Source organism: Coffea eugenioides, chromosome 11, assembly GCF_003713205.1.
Source record: "Coffea eugenioides isolate CCC68of chromosome 11, Ceug_1.0, whole genome shotgun sequence".
Classification (NCBI taxonomy): domain Eukaryota; kingdom Viridiplantae; phylum Streptophyta; class Magnoliopsida; order Gentianales; family Rubiaceae; genus Coffea; species Coffea eugenioides.
Window position 1 is genome coordinate 19,391,799 of NC_040045.1, and position 6,030 is coordinate 19,397,828.

The 6,030-nt window shown below is 30.8% G+C and overlaps 1 long non-coding RNA gene across 1 annotated transcript; it reads left to right on the plus strand.

Moving 5' to 3' along the window:
• Window positions 1-498: 498 nt before the first annotated feature.
• Window positions 499-1,024, plus strand: LOC113753798. Its single transcript, XR_003465081.1, has 3 exons — window positions 499-552; window positions 707-761; window positions 1,001-1,024. It is a non-coding gene; the product is annotated as an uncharacterized LOC113753798 (long non-coding RNA).
• The last annotated feature ends 5,006 nt before the right edge of the window (window positions 1,025-6,030 follow it).

A 6,030-nucleotide genomic window follows, 5' to 3' on the forward strand; every position in this document is an offset into this window, starting at 1 on the left:
AGATAACATGAATGATGGACAAAAGAAAGCATTTGAGGATGCAGTGAATGAGAAAGTGGAAATCATACGTGGTGAACTACGAGAAGAAATGAATTCGAAATTGGCAGATTTTAAGGAGGAGTTGATTGCTCAATTTGAAGCAAGAATGGTTTGGGATAACTATTTTGTTAAATATTATAGTTTTTCTAATTTTTTTATTGCTTTAGTTACTATTGATCTTTGTTCTTCCAGAGGGCATCCACATGTGACTTGGCATCACTCCAAAGAAGAGAAATGAATGCAGCAAAACAATCTCAAATTTCGGACTCATTAGAGGTTGTATATTAATTCATACAATTCGATTTTGTGTTCAAACTCTCTGAAATATCAGCAGCTATGGCCTGATTTTCTTTTCTTCACACTTTGTTGATAATGTAACAGGTTGGTGATAGAATGAACAGGGAAGTTGGAACAAATGATGCTGAAATGTACAAGGAAGTTGGAACAAATGATGCTGACATAAACAAGTGTGAAATGAATAAAAAAGTTTCTTCAATTGCTGATATTCTTGAGGTATAGTATGCGTACTTTGAGTTGGTCCTTCTATAGAAGACCAATTTTGCTGAGTTCCTTGTTGATATTGAATTGTGCATGACTTCCTTGTTGATGACTATTTGTGCATGAGCTCCTTGTTGATATTTAATTGACTAGTCTTTTGTTATACCAGAACCATCATACAAAGAAGAAAAGGAGCAGGACTACTTGCAAACGACTTGCTTGAGGTACTGGAAAAGTTTCTGGAAATAACTCTATTCTGTCAAGTTTTCCATTGAGTATTTGTATGATTGGGAAGACGAGCTGTTTTTGTTAAGATTTAGCCAGCTATTTATGGGACATAATGTAGTAGAAGTGGTCTTAATTTTCAGTGTCTGTGAAAAGGTTGAATTACAAATTCCGTTTCAGTATCTATTGTTATATTAACGTTTTCTTCATGCTTAATGGGTTGGGGTTATATGAGCAGGGGACTAATAGAATACACTTTGCAGCCCTAGACTTGATGGTACATTGGAAGCATGCGGATTGGGAGATATGAAGATGTTTTTGAGAGATGTATGATGAAGTGTTGTACTTTTGAAGACAAGCACATTTTGGAATATATGAAACATCTTGTAATTGGAGCGAACAATATTAAATGATAAAGTTTGTAGAATTTGACTAAAACAATGTATGGTACTTTATTCTAGTGTATTGTGGAACTATATTTTGTTATAATATTCGATTTTAGGATATTTGAGCATGATAATTATTGTACCATGAAAAATTTGATTTCTGGTCTTTATATTGGTGACTTTTTTGCGACGCAAGTTTTTGTCGCATGACATTGTGGACATTTTGTAGCGCATTTTTTGTGCCGCAAGTAGAGTGATGCAAATGCATGCGACATGTTGAAAAATTGTGTCGTTTTCTTTTGTAACGGCTACTTTTGTGACACAATTTAATTCCGTCGCATTTGTGCCGCAAAAAGGTTTTCGCGGCGGTTTTTGGACTTTTTGCAGCATATTTCTGGCGTCGTGAAAAGTCAATTTTCTTGTAGTGAGTTAGTCTAGAATCAACGAAAAAATTTTATGCAGAACCAAATGGAACCAAATGGACATGTTAAATAAAACCAATGGAACCTTGTATACTCGCATAGAACTCCTCCTACAGCAACTACCATCTGACATAAAAGTTTCCGTATCGTTACTATAGGCATATTCTTGTCTTTCCTCAAGTCTCTTAATCTGTACTTTAATGCAAGGGTAATTCATTTTTGGCTTGTGGTCCTTCAAATCATTGGAAAAGGCATCCTTTTCACCTAAAAAGAATGAAATATATAATGCTTATGATATGCATTCCATGATAAAGTGTAGCGGACATATACTTTTACCTGAAAATTGGTATGTGAAGCGTGGCTTGGGGACGAACCATGACAAAGTACTGCGATATGTCATTTGCTTCTTTTGTTAAAGTTAATCATCATGGTCAATTAGTTCCGCTAGGCTGTAATTTGTTTACAAATGAAACAAGTGAACTCTTTATTTCGTAGGAGAAATGCAGTTTGGTCTTCAATAGTGGCACTTGTGTGATTTTAGTTCCTAAAATTTTGACCAAAATAAATACGATTCCTTATATTTGGCACCTAATGCAACTTTAGCCCCTAAAATATTGACAAAAAGCAAACCTGATCCCCAAACGTTTTTATTTTGAAACAGATTGAAGACAATTGATAGATTTTCCCAATTACTAATGTGATGACTATGTACAGTTACGTATTTGTAAAATTAATTTTTTTTTTTTTAAAAAGAAGCAAAACGGCGGCTAACTTAGAATGACAACAAAAACTCACATGATGATAAATCAGTAACTAATTAACAAAACATACAAAGAAAAAATGAAATTTTGTTAAACTATTTGAAGAATTTGAGTGTTAGGGCATTTTGCTTGGTGGCGGTAGGGATATAAAGCAATATGAATCCTGGATCATTGAATTGGACGCTACATCTAGCTTCAATTTTGTATTTAAAACCAATTTCTTTTCATTTGTAGTAGTTAATTAGTTAGCACGTGTCTTTTTTTTTTTTTTTTTTGTGCAGCACGTTTGTTGCTGATTCTTAATCTTATTGTTTAAAGTTAGCACTATGTTGCTTCTTTATTCCTAAACTTCATTAAATGCACACTTTAGAGTACATGACTAAATTTTATTAGTAATTGAGAAAAATTCTTCAAATGTCCTAAATTTGCCTTAAATTGGATATAGTGGAAGCCAAATTTATTCTTAACAAAACTTGGAGGACTAAAACTGCGTAGGTACTAAGTAATGGTGACCAGATCTGCTTTTTGTTGAAACTTTAAGGACTGAAACAATAGATATGTTACTTATTGGGGACTCAAATTGTATTTTCCTTTAGTTTGGTTGTTCAAAACTTGGCTTACTTGCTTGCCTAGTCATTCTCCAATTGCCATTACAATTGATTAATATACGCAACGAAAATTGCCATCGTTAAGGTATTACCAAAATACTCGTAGACTTTGTTTGTGGCATATAATGCAAAAAGTTAGAAATTGTGAGGCTATGATCAATGTCATTAAGTTAACCATGCATTTAAAGCAAATGTATTCTTTTCATTAAGAGCTATAAAGAATTTTATATCTTTTGGAACAAACTGGGTGGGAATAAATTTCTCGGAGCATAGTATGAGGAGAGAGACAAATACATTGTTCAAAAGTTTCCGATGATAAAGGATAATACTTTTTTACTTCTTGAAACAACAAAATGAATTAAAAAGTACTACAGCATCTGTTAGATCATCAATAATTGATATATATGGCTACTGTCTACTTGATGCTGCAAAGTAGTTAACAAATATTTATATTATATTCGTGGAGTATATGTCTGTTAGTATAAATTAAAAAACTTTCCCCATTCTGTTCATTTCTCAAATACTCTAAAAAATAACTAGATTTTTGTCAACTAGATGTACAAAAGATGTAGTAAACTTTTCCAAATTTATACTTCAGGAATCACATTTAATTTATGACAAAATTTTAAAATTTTTATTAGAATAAATACATATGTTATGAATCATGTAAAAAAATAACAAAATTATTTGTGGTAGTCTCTTTTTCATATATATATATATATATATATATATATATATATATGCAGAAAATATCAACAATATAATAAAATTACAACTAATTTAATATCTCATCCACAAGAGTGTGAGTAAAAACTTGTATTAAATGGCATAACATCTAAAAATTCATAGCAAGTTAACCCGTACTTTAATTCCGAACTTTATATATATACTTGTGCTATTCACAAATGATTTTTCATCTATAATGCTATCGAACATGTATTTTTCAACCAAAATTTTGGTCGTACATTTAAAAAATATACGTGTAATAATATTCATACATAGAATTTTTTCATAGCTTTCAGTAGAAAAATCAGTATATGGATAACGGACAAGAGATCAAAACGACAAAACGAGTTAGTTAAAACAAATTAAATTGTTTAATAAAATAAACTTTTTGCTGTGCCGACAATAATCCTCGTGTCATCTGCTGTCTTTTCTGTGATTGCCGTCTATGCTTACTTTTTCGGGCGAATTATGGATAGACTAATAAAAGATAAACGAATCATTTTCTTTTCTGTGATTGCCGTCTATGCTTACCTTTTCGGGGGAATTATGAATAGACTAATAAAAAATAAACGAACCATGCTGGCCAGCTTCGAGATCGTTGGCTTTTTTGTTTTTTTTCTTTTGGATAAACGTCAACAATGACTACTCATATATTATGAAAGAAGGGAACAGGCCTAACGTGACTATTGAAAATTGGAGGAGACTAAACTACTTCTAAATTAGATGAGTGTATTATAACATCCGCTAAATTTAGAAAACTAAGGTCTTGTTTGGACAGTCATTTTTCGTCGAAAATTGTTACTTTTTTCATGAACACATTTCCCTATCACCTTTTTACCTTACATATATTAAATTGCTACAGTATTTTTTCTACAAAAAATTCAGAAAAATGCAATCCCAACACAACCTAAGAATTTCTTGCATTTGATGCTAACTATGAGATTTGATTTCCCAACCAGCATTCCAAGAGGGACTGTCCCTACTGGTGGCCAAAGATAAAGAGGTCGTTGGCTTTTTCGTGGTTTGTGGTTTGGTAGAATCTTTAACCTAACTAAAATTTTAATAATATCAAAATGCAGGCCACCAAAAAGCATTTGTATTATTAATATCTACTTCGGTAGCCGAATTCTTTTAACAAAAAAGTAAAGCATTTGTACTTTATTAGCAGGTAGCAACATTCGAAAACAAAAAGATCCAATTCAAGATGACTTTATATCTTAATGGGATAATTTCAGAAACCTCCCTTGAGGTTTTCAACAATTTCACTCGGCTCCCTTGAGTTCTACATAATTATAGAAACCTCCCTTGATATGATAAAACTACAATAATGCCCTTCATTAATTGTCAACTCATTAAAAAACTTTATCAAATATTAAAGCTCTCTCATCTATTATCGACTAATAATTTAAATTACAGTCTTTTCTATTTAACTATCTATCGTCTTTCTCTTACATCTATTGTACTTTTAAACTAATTTATTTATTATTATCAATCAAATGTGTACTATCACCACTAATAAAATTATCATACACACTAAAACACCAATACTTATATATCTTGGTATCTATTCCCAATTCTCGATTTTCCATTATTATTAAATAGTTTTTTTGCGCCCATTTTTGTTTCCAATTTTTGATAGGCATTAGCAAATTGAAATTGTCAATGACAAATTGAGTGCTAATTTTATTATCAAACTAGATGGAGATAAAGATAGTGATAGTGATAAAAAAAATAAAAATTAAGAACAGGAAGTGGAATAGGGACTAAATATAAGTTATACTATTATGGTTGCCATGAAAAAAAAGTGTTCTTGGTATATATTTATAACTGCATTGTGTTTTTATATTTGATTTACAATTATTGATGTTATTTCTATAGAGAGAATTTGATTGATTTTGAACTATGTGCCAATGAAGCATATTGGATATTGATATTAGCAGTAATGGTTTACATTATTTTGTATTAAAAAGGTGGCAGTCATAAAATTGAAATTTAGGGATATTGATGAATATTGTTGTGTATTAAGTAAAATATGATTTTGATATGAGATTATAGGTAATTTTTTGGGCATTTGGTGTAGCATTTTATAGTTGATACAATGGTCTGCATCAGAAATTTTTAGATAAAATAGGAATATCAGAACAAAAATTAGTATTTATTTAATGGTGATTTGGATGTTGATGAGCAAGTAATAGTGATAGCAAGTAAAGATAAATGAAATAGAGATTGTAAACCATTTTTTTTCTTTATGTTTTTGTTGTGAATTATAGCTCAAGGGTATTATAGGAATTTTGAGAAAATGTATAGCTTTTTGGGCCTAAAATGTTACTTAAATAGTAAAAATAGGGAAGGTAGGTGTAATTTT